This window comes from Rosa chinensis, chromosome 5, assembly GCF_002994745.2.
Source record: "Rosa chinensis cultivar Old Blush chromosome 5, RchiOBHm-V2, whole genome shotgun sequence".
Lineage (NCBI taxonomy): Eukaryota > Viridiplantae > Streptophyta > Magnoliopsida > Rosales > Rosaceae > Rosa > Rosa chinensis.
The window spans coordinates 23,890,858-23,903,988 of record NC_037092.1 but is presented as its reverse complement, the minus strand read 5'-3'; the positions used below and the strand labels follow the sequence as shown (position 1 = coordinate 23,903,988).

Here is a 13,131-nt window from a genome sequence, read left to right as displayed (position 1 = left end):
TTGCTCATCTTCATTGTTGTGGTTTATAATTACAAAAAGATAGCTTTGGATGGATCAAAGCGGCAAATTTGCACAGGTCCGTGCAAAAGTTTCACGAAGTTACCCTGTCAACAATCCAAATAGTTACCAGCAAATGGAAGTTGATTGATTGACTATTTGACAAACACAAAGGAAACTAAAATTGTTGACAGCATTACAGGCATAGAACAGAAGACTTCACTTAAGTCATATGGTATCCTGTGCATGTACGACTATTTTCCACGAGCCTATTCTTCGTGTTCCAACACTAGATCATTCCGACAATTCCATCCAATAATCATTCTTCCAAATATGTCCATATATATACTGATGTGATCAGTGTCTTACAGATGGAGCCCATGTTGCCTCTCTGTAGGTCGCACACCTTGGCCTCTTCTCTGTCTTTCACTCTGCTTTATCTATCTACTGTTGTGCAGACTCGAATGGATGAGAAGCTTACCCAACATCAGTTTGCTCAAGTAACATCTAAAATCACAGTAGATACCACGCTGAGCTTGCTCAGCTGATGATTCATTCAACAGCAAATAGAAAAATAAATAAAATAATGAATAGCTTGTAAGAATTTTACCATCACAGAACAATCAATCACCTAGAATATAGAACCTCAGGTCCTCAGGGTACTAACCTAATAGGTTAAACCTAGCTACAACCAAATGAAAGATAACACTCATTACACATTTCGCCAACTAAGAACAGTCTGTGACTCTCCTTTTGCCAACACAATATAATGAAAATAATCAAACCATTAATGAAAATGAAAACTATCTTGAACCTTGGCACAGGTCATATTGTTTTCATCATGGTTTTTTACTTCAATTTTCAATTAGACATGATTTAATGAATATCTCCAACATAGCAGAGAACAAATGGAGCTACTCTCAAATTGAACCACAGCAAGTTGGTATGAACTAGCAAAATCGTATATGTCCACTGAGGAAAAAGCCCGACCTGCACCATGAGAAAAAAAAACCACCAAATAACCAACAGCTACATGTCAATGAAGCAATGAACTGGGGAATAAAACCACTCACCCTATATTGGCAAATACTTGTCAGCGAAAATGACTCCTTTTCTTTTGTAACTAGTTATGGAGAACCTAACATTAATAGAGGTAACCAGTACATATTTGAAATGGGTTGTTCAAACTCTACGTTCCTCCATTGTCAATTGAACCTGCTTGATCGCTACTGGATTAGGAATACCCATCTTCTTTTCTGGCAGTTCCTTTTGCAGATATTTAAACATAAGAAAGACTGCAAATTTTAGTTCAACTACCGTAAACTCAAAACAAATTGCAGAAGCATTTTAATTTCGTATTAATAAAATTCATAGACATCCCAAATTCAATCAATCTAATGCTTTTATACATCAATTCCATACATTCATCTCCACCACAAAATTACAGAGTTAATTAATCTCAATATCCCAACAGAAACACAATCACAACTCAAAGGCTTGGAATTCTTACCTTGCACCATTTCTGCGGAGACAATAGTCTCAATGACCTGCTGCTTCATGCAGTCCTCCTTAGTTCCTCATCATCCCTTTAAAAATCAATCGAAATCAAGACCAGAAGCTCCCCTTTACATTTCAATTTCCTTCAAGTACAAAATTCAAGAACAACAATCAAAAGAACTGAACATTAATAACTCCATTAGAGTGAAATTGAAACTCAGCCTATTAACGAATGAAAGGCTTGGGAGAATGGGTTACCAGAACGAAGGGGATAATCCCGCGGCGTCCGCGGTGGCTCTGGTTGAAATCAGAAGTCGGGCCCTTGGTTTTCATAAAAGGAGAGGCACTGACTCCATTCTTGGAGATATTGGAGCTCGATTCGATTTGGAGAAGGAAGACCGGAGAAACCCAGGGTCCTAGGATTCCGGCGATGGAACGTGCGGGGTCCTTCGAGGTACGGCCGGCGGCGAGGCTTCTGTATTTTGATGTCCGGCTTGCTCTGCGCACGCTGATGGGGGGTGTTGAGGAAATGGCGGAAACTTGATGAGAGCTATGGAGCAGCGCCGTCGCGACTTTGATGGTCGCGTGATGAGGCTGGCGGCGGTGGATGGCAGTGATCTTCTTGGGTTTTGATCGGAATTGGGTCCAGAATTGATTGGCGGTAGCGGTGTTGTGAATTGGTGGCCGGAAGTGGTGGTCTCCGATGATGGCAGAGAGAAGTGGAAAGGAGGGAGGAGAGAATTAAGTGTGCGGCCGAGGAAGAGAGAGAGAGACAGAGTGATTGTGTTAAGAGTTTCTTTCTAAGGTTAGTTTCTATAAATACTAGTGGACATAAAGGTAAAATTCGTCCGGCGGAGGGAAAGAATGAAAATTGAAAATTGAAAAACGCCGCCGTTTAAAATTTTTTTTTTTGGTATCAACTTTTTTTTTAATTCATTAATTACGGTTAAATAATGCACGGTTTGTGTCCACAACACTATAAATTGGACAATTTATTCATGTCATACCAATTTACTACTAACGATATAAATCAACAAAACTAAAAATAAAGACATGGTACATCTCAAACCTTCTCAGCAATTTAAGTATAATTTTTTTATTAGCATTATTCAAAACTAAAACCCTCCATGAGCAAAATCGGGGAGGAAATGAAATTTTAAAAAATGCCCCGTTGGATGTTGTCCGCATATGAATATATGGTAGTGGTAGAAATTTCAGTGATTTCCGCCTTCAGTTGAGGCCCGATCTACCCAGTCAACTCGATACCCTAAATAGAACATAAAACAAAAATGCTCGTAACCAGTCCTTGGAAAATCACTTTTTTCGATCTTTGAGCTCCCACAATCTCATGGGTAGAGGGTCTACTTGCGGATGTAAAAATTCCAGGACGGTTGTCCGCGCATGGTGCCGCTACCCTTGGGAAGTTTGCTTGTGCAAAGCGTTGACCGCTTCGTTGGGTGTCTTATTCACAGCGGATCGGCCTCATTTTTTTACACAATACCTATCACTGTTTTATAAACATATGGAAATTTTCAGATTGATCAATTTCCATTTTCAGAATTTTTGGATCACACATAATCCTTATATGCCTAGCAATGTAGTATAACGTGTTTATAGGGTTGTTACCCTCCATGAGCAAAATGGGAGATGAAATGGATTTTTTTTTTAAATGCACCGTTGGATGTTGTCCGCATGCAAATATATGGTAGTGGTCGAAATTTCAGTGATTTCCGTCTTTGGTTGGGACCCTATCTGCCCGGTCAACTCAATACCATAAATAAAACATAAAACAAATATGCTTGTAACCGGTCCTTGGCAAGTCACTTTTTTAGATCTTTCAGCTCCCACACTCTCGTGGGTAGGGGGTCTACTTACGGATGTCAAAATTCCATAACGTTTGTCCTGCCATGGTGCCGCTCCCCTTAGGGAAGTTTGCTTGTGCAAATCGTTGACCGCTCCGTTGGGTGCCTTATTTAAGGCGGATCGGCCTAATTTTTTTACACAATACCTATCACTGTTGTATAAACATAAGGGAATATTTAGATTGATCGATTTCCATTTCAGAATTTTTGGATCGCACATAGTTCTTATATGCCTAGTAATGTAGTATAACTTGTTTATTTGGCTTGTTACCTATGAGCAAAATTGAGGAGGAAATTGAATTTTTAAAAATGCACAGTCAGATGTTGTCCGCATACAAATATATGGTAGTGGTAGAAATTTCGGCAATTTCGTCCTTCGGTTGGACCTCGATCTACCCGGTCAACTCTATACCCTAAATTGAACATAAAACAAATATGTTCGTAACCGGTCCTTGGCAATTCACTTTTTTCGATCTTTCAGCTCCCACACTCTCGTGGGTAGGGGGTCTACTTACGGATGTCAAAATTTCAGAACGTTTGTCCGCACATGGTGCCCCTCCCCTTAGGGAAATTTACTTGTGCAAAGCGTTGACCGCTCCGTTGGGGGCCTTATTCACGACGCGTCGGCCTAATTTTTTTACACAATACCTATCACTGTTGAATAAACATATGAGAATTTTCGGATTGATCGATTTTTATTTCATAATTTTTGGATCGCACATAATCCTTATATCCCTAGTAATGTACTATTAACTTTTTATAGGCTTGTTACCTTCCATGAGCAAAATGGGGGAGGAAATGGAATTTTTTAAAATGCACCGTCGGATGTTGTCCGCATACAAATATATGGTGGTGTTAAAAACTTCGATGATTTCTTCATTCGGTTGGACCGCGATCTACCCGGTCAACTTGATACCCTAAATAGAACATAAAACAAATATGCTCGTAACCGGTCCTTGACAATTCTTTTTTTTTTTTTTATCTTTCAGCTCCCACACTCTCGTGGGTAGGGGGTCTACTCACGGATGTCAAATTTCAGGACGTTTGTCTGAGCATTGTGCCCCTCCCCTTAGGGAAATTTGCTTGTGCAAAGCGTTGACTGCTCTGTTGGGTGCCTTATTCACGGCAGATCGGCCTAATTTTTTTACACAATACCTATCACTATTGTATAAACATATGGAAATTTTCGGATTGATCGATTTCCATTTCATAATTTTTGGATCGCACATAATCCTTATATCCATAGTAATGTAGTTCAACTTGTTTATAGGCTTGTTACCTTCCATGAGCAAAATGGGGGAGGAAATATAATTTTTTTAAATGCACCGTCGGATGTTGTCCGCATAAAAATATATGATAGTGGTATAAATTTCAGAGATTTCCGCCTTCGGTTGAACCTTGATCTACCCGGTCAACTCGATACCCTAAATAGAACATAAAACAAATATGCTCGTAACCGGTCCTTGGCAATTCATTTTTATAGATCTTTCAGTTCCCACACTCTCGTGGGTAGGGGGTCTACTTACGGATGACAAATTTCAGGACGTTTGTCCGTGCATTGTGCCCCTCGCCCCCCTCCCCTTAGGGAAATTTGCTTGTGCAAAGCGTTGACCGCTCCGTTGGGTGCCTTATTCACGGAGGATCGGCCTAATTTTTTTACACAATACCTATCACTATTGTATAAAAATATGGAATTTTTGGATTGATCGATTTTCATTTCATAATTTTTGGATCGCACATAATCCTTATATGCCTAGTAATGTAGTGTAACTTGTTCATAGGCTTGTTACCTTCCATGAGCAAAATGGGAGAGGAGATGGAATTTTTTGAAATTCACCATCGGATGTTGTCCGCATACAAATATATAGTAGTGGTAGAAATTTCGGAGATTTCCGCCTTCGGTTGGACCTCGATCTACCCGGTCAACTCGATACCCTAAATAGAACATAAAACAAATATGCTCGTAACAGGTCCTTGGCAATTCACTTTTTTTATGTTTCAGTTCCAACACTCGTGGGTAGGGGGTCTACTTACAGATGTCAAAATTTCAAGACGTTTGTCCGCGCATGGTGCCCCTCTCCTTAGGGAAATTTGCTTGTGCAAAGAGTTGACCGCTCCGTTGGGCGCCTTATTCACGGCGGATTGGCCAAATTTTATAACACAATACCTATCACTGTTGTATAAATCAATGGGAATTTTAATATTGATTGATTTCAGTTTCAAAATTTTTGGATCGCACATAATCCTTATATGCCTTGTAATGTAGTATAACTAGTTTATTAGACTTCTTACCATCCATGACCAAAATGGGGGACGAAATGGAATTTTTTAAAATGCACCGTTGGATGTTGTCCGCATATGAATATATGTTAGTGGTAGAAATTTCAGCTATTTCCGCCTTCGGTTGGATCTTGATCTACCCGGTCAACTCGATACCCTAATAGAACATAAAAAAATATGCTCGGAACCGATGCTTGGCAACTCACTTTTTTTCGATCTTTTAGCTCCCACACTCTCGTGGGTAGGGGATCTACTTACGGATGTAAAAATTTCAGGATGTTTGTTCGCGCATGGTGCCGCTCCCCTTAGGGAAGTTTGCGTGTGCAAACCGTTGACCGCTCCGTTGGGTGCCTTATTCACGCCGGATCGGCCAAATTTTTTTACACAATACCTATCACTGTTGTATTAACATATGGGAATTTTCAGATTCATCGATTTCCATTTCAGAATTTTCGGATCGCACATAATTCTTATATGCCTAGTAATGTAGTATAACTAGTTTATTAGGCTTGTTACCCTCTATGACCAAAATGGGGGACGAAATGGAATCTTTTAAAATGCACCGTTGGATTTTGTCCGCATACAAATATATGTTAGTGGTATAAATTTCAGCCATTTCCTCCTTCGGCTAAGCCTCGATCTACCCAGTCAACTCGATACCCTAAATAGAACATAAAACAAAATGCTCGTAACCGGTCCTTGACAATTCATTTTTTTTCCGTCTTTTAGCTCCCACACTCTCGTTGGTAGGGGGTCTACTTACATATGTCAAAATTCCCGGAGGTTTGTTCGCGCATGGTGCCGCTTCCCTTAGGGAAGTTTGCGTGTGCAAAGCGTTGACCCCTCTGTTGGGTGCCTTATTCATGGTGGATCGGCTTAATTTTTTTATACAATACCTATCACTATTGTATAAACATATAGGAATTTTCAGATTGATCGATTTTTATTTTTGAATTTTTCTATCGCAAATAATCTTTATATGCCTACTAATGTAGTTTATTAGGCTTGTTATCCTCCTTGAGCAAAATGGGGGATGAAATAGAATTTTTTAAAATTCACCATCGGATGTTGTCCACATATGAATATATGGTAGTGGTAGAAATTTCGGCGCTTTCTGCCTTCGGTTGGACCTCGATCTACACGGTCAACTCGATACCCTAAATAGAACATAAAACAAATATGCTCGTTACCAGTCCTTGACAATTCATTTTTTCCCATCTTTCAGCTCCCACACTCTCGTGGGTAGGGGGTCTACTTATGGATGTCAAAATTCCAGAATGTTTGTCCTAGCATGGTGCCGCTCCCCTTAGGGATGGTTTCTTTTGCAAAGCGTTGACCGCTCCGTTGGGTGCCTTATTCAAGGCGGATCGGCCTAATTTTTTTATACAATACCTATCACTGTTGTATAAAGATATGGGAATTTTCAGATTGATCGATTTCCATTTTAGAATTTTTGGATCGCACATAATCCTTATATGCATAGTAATGTTGTATAATTTGTTTATTAGGCTTGTTACCCTCCATAATCATAATGGAGGAGGAAATGGAATTTTTTAAAATGTACCGTCCGATGTTGTCTGCATACGAATATATGGTAGTGGTAGAAATTTCAGTCATTTCCGCCTTTGGTTGGGCATCAATCTACATGGTCAACTCGATACCCTAAATAGAACATAAAACAAATATACTCGCAACCGGTCTTTGCCAATTCATTTTTTTGATCTTTCATCTCCCACAATCTCGTGTGTATGGGGTCTTCTTACGGATGTAAAAATGATGGGATGTTTGTTCGCGCATGGTGCCGCTCCCCTTAGGGAAGTTTCCGTGTTCAAAGCGTTGACCGCTCCATTGGGTGCCTTATTCAAGGCGGATCGGCCTAATTTTTTTACACAATACCTATCACTGTTGTATAAACATATGGCAATTTTTGGATTGACCGATTTCCATTTCATAATTTTTGGATCGCACATAATCCTTATATCCCTAGTAATGTAGTATTTTGTTTATTAGGCTTGTTACCCTATATGAGCAAAATGAGGGACGAATTGGAATTTTTTAAAATGCACCGTCGGATGTTGTCGACATACGAATATATGGAAGTGGTAGAAATTTCAGCCTTTTTCGCCTTCGGTTGGGCCTCGATCTATCTGGTCAACTCGATACCCTAAATAGAACATGCATTGAATATGCTCGTAACCGGCCCTTGCCAATTCATTTTTTCGATCTTTCAGCTCCCACACTCTCGTGTGTAGGGGTTATACCAACTGTTGTTAAAATTTCAGGATGTTTGTCCACACATGGTGCCGCTCCCCTTAGAGAAGTTGCCTTGTACAAAGTGTGTTGACTCATAGTCAAAATATTAACAACTTTCGACTTTATTTCAAATCGATCCACTGAATCAACCATACTAACTTCGATATAACTAACAATAAAACACAAGTTTCCAATCTATCTGCACCTTGTTCATGACTATCTCGCATAAGCTCTAACTTTGTGACTTATATACAAAATCTAGAAAAAATTTATTCCGACAACCGTTCAACGTCCAATTAGAGAGCTTAATTTCATAATTCTTCCTTCTTTTTTTTTACCATTTTCATTTTATGTCACAGACAAATTTCATATAATAAAATGTAGTTTATTAAAATAAATTATCACAAAACAATTCATACAAAATAAAAATACGCACAAAAAAAATAAATACAAAAAATACCCAAGGCCATGGCAAACGCCCAGGCCCAACTACCACCAAGTACAGGCCCATTTCGACCTCTGATCTCAACCCACTCAACAAACCATTCAACCTGGCCCAACCCCACCACCTTCGACGAACCACTCGCTATGCTGCACAGCCATGTTCGCCGGACCGCCGCCTTCATCCCACCGCCATTCGCATCGAGCCGTCGACCATTTAACCATGGAGCAGCGACAACCTTTCCATCCCATCCCTTTCCTAGATCGGACTCATGCGACCCAGTCCAAACCAGATCAAATTGATCGGATCCAAGCCACGCCGGCACGATCTCGTCCCCACCAGGCAGTCTCCGTTCATTCGACATCCAGCCAATTCTCCAATCTCCTCCTCCCTCAACTCCCACACCGCCACCGCGATGTCCCAATCACACTAATCGCCGACTCGCCAATGTCTCAAGCCTCACATCAAAGCCATCAGTGACTTACCAAAATGTCTCACCTAATCTGAGAGCGCTTCGTCGTTTTTCTCGAAGGCTGGCTACTCCGGCAGCAACCCGACCAACTCCTGCTCTGCTCTGCTTCATCTAAGACGACGACGACGACCGTCAGAGGCACATTTGATCTAACAAGTTCTGTGCCATTACCAGCAGTACTTCCACGAGAAATCCCGCACCGCCGAGGAGGACGTTTTCGTCATTTTCTCTCCTCCTTGGCTCTCCTTCCTCGACGGCGAGGAAGGTGGTAGAGGTTTTGAGTCCGAGTCAGACTGTGAAGATTTTGGCGGCAGTGGTGATACATCACACAAAATAATGGGAGCTATAACCCGAAGCAATTATAGGAAGACTACAAGATCCAAATCACTAAACCAATTGAATTAAATCAAATCAAATGAAGCAGATTTGCAAAGAGTTCGCTGTCAGCATTGACACACAAGATTCGCAGAACTCAGAATTACACCAGATCAGCCAAAACCGAACCAGATCAACAAGAATTACACTACAATTCACACAAATCTGATTTCTACGCCTCATAATACGTAATCAGTTCAAACAGATTGGCAATAAACAAAGAGATCTGAATAAACGAATCGCCGATTTGCTAGTTTCAAAACCAGAGCAAGGAAACAACATGCAAAATTGGGAGCGGAAAAACCAGATCGAATTTGAGAGCGGTGAAAATTGATTTGCCTAATAGAAAAACGGACATTACCTTCATTGTCGCGATCGTTGGCAAGATAGGGGAGCGGAACCCGTGATGTTTGGCATTGTAACCATTTTTGTTTCTTACCCGTCCTCTCTCTCTCAATCAAACTTACTCTTTTTTTTTTCCCTTCAAACCTGTTCGTAAGAAGACGGTAACGGGGGAGTCAGATTGGGTCAGAGCGGACCCTACAACTTTTCATTCGGCCTATGTTGTTCTGCCACGTCACCCTATCTCTCTGCCATGTCACCAGGTGACCCTCACCTAGGTGGATAGCAGAATCTTCGTGTATTTTGTCCTAGTTTAAGTTTTCAGTGTCCTACTAGATTAGGGGATGCTGGCTCATCTAGATTGTATTTCTTTCATTAATACGTACACTGCCAGAAAACGACAGCGCTGCACATGACCTTTGGTCTTCTTAACAACCAATCGATTGCTGGCTTTCTACCTTATGTACTGCATCTTCCCCCTTGCATCAAATTCAATCTTGTTCACATAAACCCTGCAAATCAACAATAAGTTTCTCTGTATTATAAACACAAGCAAATACAAAGGCACTCATACACCCCTACACATGCTACACAACAACTCCAATCTTTTATGAAAATCTACCAAACTCTGAATTCAAGATTATGGTAGTAGAACAATTTACCTGAAAAAAAAAAAAACAAAAAAAACATTAAATTAAACAAGCAATTTTAAGAGAAAAATGAAAAATCACAGCAATCTTTAACCGAAAAAAGGAAAAGTCAATTCAATCTGAGCCATCGAATCTAAATTTGTTAAAAAAAGAAGCGATGGTATGCTTTTCCTGAAGAACCCTATCAAGAACAGCAGGATCTACAACTATAAAGACCACAAATCCAATACATCTGGGCCTTGGAGTGATATTGTCTCTCATAACCACCGCTCTTCAGCTTATCCTCCGATGTCTCCCATGAAATCCCGCCGATAAAAAGCTTAACCAGATCCGAATCCACCTGCTTCCTCTCCTTTTTTAACCTTCAAAGATTCGATCCCTATTGAATTTGGATTCTGGGTATGCGATTTGGGGAAGAACAGGGAGGGTTTGTGGTCGACTAGAGAGAGAGAGAGAGAGAGATTGGGGCTTACTTTGATTCATCTTGTGGAAGGAACAATGTTACCTGGATCGCGGGTCGTTGCAGAACTGGTACGCAGTACGGGTACGCGGTACGCTAGTCTCTATGGAACGCGGTACGCTAATATATGTTAGCTAAAATTTTTAATTAAAAATAAATTACATATGATAAATATAATTATAAAATAATAATAAATAGATACCACACTATAAATAAAAATCAGGATTCCTAAACATATTTTCTAATTGCTTATTTGGAAACATAACTTTTTTACGTAAATATCCCTTATACATATACTATGAAAACCACATAAATTTAAAAGGGTAAACAAGTAAAATTAAATATTAGAAGTTATAAGGAATTAGGTTAAAAATCTTTTATATATTATCATTTTTTTCTTATCAGAATAGTCATTATCTTCTTCAGAAAAAGGAGAAGAAGATGAACAACCCAACCAATTTGTTGCAGAAGTCTAGCAATGGACGAAGTCCAGAAACAAGCGCACCAGCTAATGCAGAAGATGGGACCGTTGAGTAAATATGGGATCGCTGGAGTCACCAATCTGGTTCGCGATCGTACCATGTTTCGGGTCGAGCGATCAGGTTCGCGGGTCGCTGGCAAACAGAGCGATCCCGGCATTTCTGGGAAGGAAAGCGAGAGAAGCTTGGACAAGATCGATGCAAGTGTGGGATGGATCTACTTGTTTCTTATTTTTTATTTTTTTTATTTTAATAAATGGCAATACGAAACCGGTGGGCGAAACCAGTGGGACGACGGATCGATTGTCTCTTATTATTATTATATATATTTTTTTTTTCAATGCTGGTATCATTTGGCCACTGCCATGTATATTATTCATTTATTAATTTTAAGTTTGACGCACCATTTGGGCACAGTCATTTACATTTTTCTTATTTAATTCATTTAGTTTCTTCACATATGCTACAGACACATGGTGGTCAGTTAGAGTAACTCCAACAATTTTTTTATATTTTGATTTTTTTCTATTTTAAGGAACAATGTGTCTCTTTTGCTTCAACAGGTTTCCTATAACTATCCTCATTTTAGAGATAGTGAGGAAAAAAAAACCAAATTTCCTAAATTTACTGCAATCTCTAAAATTTTAAGAAAGAATTATGGAGATTTTAGAGATTACTGTAAAATTAAGAATTTGTTAGAGTTGGAGAAGAAAAAAAAGGTTAAAACCTTGACTTTTGCTTTCCTATAATCAGAAATTATAGAGAAACTGTTGGAGTTGCTCTTCAGTAAGTGCGTGAAATTCTCATACCTAAACAATTTATGCGACGGATGCTCAAGATTTTCTTTGGTTAAGTTCTAAATTACCGTAGAGTCGTAGACATACCAATTGTTGTAGAACTTGGAGACGGAAACTGTGGCAATATCTTTATTTGCCACAAAAAATTTCTATATGACCCTATTGAGTATATAGAGGCCACCAAATGTCAAATGTCCCCAATAGTGCTGTGGCCATAGGCCAAATACCTAGTAGTGGCACCCAATTTATATACTGGCAGAGATTGTTAGCATTAATAATCTCAGCCTCACATCATTAATTTTGTAACCTAATTCTGTTACAAAATGTTGCTTTTGCACTAATTTGGTTGTGACTGAATAGTTATAGTTGCCCTGATTAGTTGACTACTCTGTTAATTAGGGTTGTTACAAATTAGTTGATTAGTTGCCCTAATTCGTCTATGGTTCTATTCATATCAAAAAAAAAAAAAACTATGTTAAGCTACATGGTTGATTACTCGGTGGCCTTCAACTGTACTCCACGTGTAAGTTATCTATAGTTCATCCATTTAGTATATATAGTGAGTAGCAGGGGTGTATCCGCGTGAAGGGTTGGCCCAACTAAAAATTCTAGCAATAGTTTACATAGAATAAGTGTGCTATTGTCTCACAGATCTAACTTCAGCTTAACTGGTAGTGGCAAAGTGACGAGTTATTTTAATCTCTCTTTTGACCCTAGTTTGAGCCTCCACTTTGCTGTTAACCCATTTCCTTCTCCTTTTTGTGCTTATGTTCTTGTTTTTTTTGTTTTTTTTTTTCTGTCTCTCCCCATGTTCTCTCTCTGATGCAGGCCTTTAATAAGATTTGAACTAGAAGTTGAGTAGGATGGCTAAAAGGACGAAATCTGGAACCTTAAAGCTAGAGTGAACTAAGTTTTGATAAAGCTGTTTTTTTTTTTTTTGAACTTTCAAAATTGAAACTTACATTAGCTACAACCCCCTTAAGTAAACTCAGACTCAACTACTCAATTAATGCTACTATACTCCAAAACCCTCTAGCTAAAAACTACACAGAACATAAGAATAAGGACAAACAATAAACATAATGATTGACACAAACAAAGCATTTAATGAACTCTGGGCTTTAGGAAACTCTAGGCTCTAGGAGAACTCTCAGCATTTAATGACTGATTGTTTCATTCTCCCCTGGTTGCAGAAAACTTGTCTTCAAGTTTGTAAGGGCTGAGG

At 39.4% G+C, this 13,131-nt stretch overlaps 1 long non-coding RNA gene across 3 annotated transcripts; it reads right to left on the bottom strand.

Annotated features, from left to right (window-relative positions):
- Positions 1 to 520: 520 nt before the first annotated feature.
- Positions 521 to 2,332, bottom strand: LOC112165085. Of its 3 annotated transcripts, XR_005799424.1 has the most exons (4): positions 1,753 to 2,332; positions 1,508 to 1,637; positions 1,071 to 1,263; positions 521 to 987 (listed from the first exon to the last, which is right to left on the bottom strand). It is a non-coding gene; the product is annotated as an uncharacterized LOC112165085 (long non-coding RNA). The 3 variants fall into 3 exon arrangements; XR_005799423.1 differs by having other exon boundaries at positions 521 to 1,292; positions 1,753 to 2,330; XR_002922625.2 differs by having other exon boundaries at positions 521 to 1,263; positions 1,753 to 2,322.
- Positions 2,333 to 13,131: the final 10,799 nt, after the last annotated feature.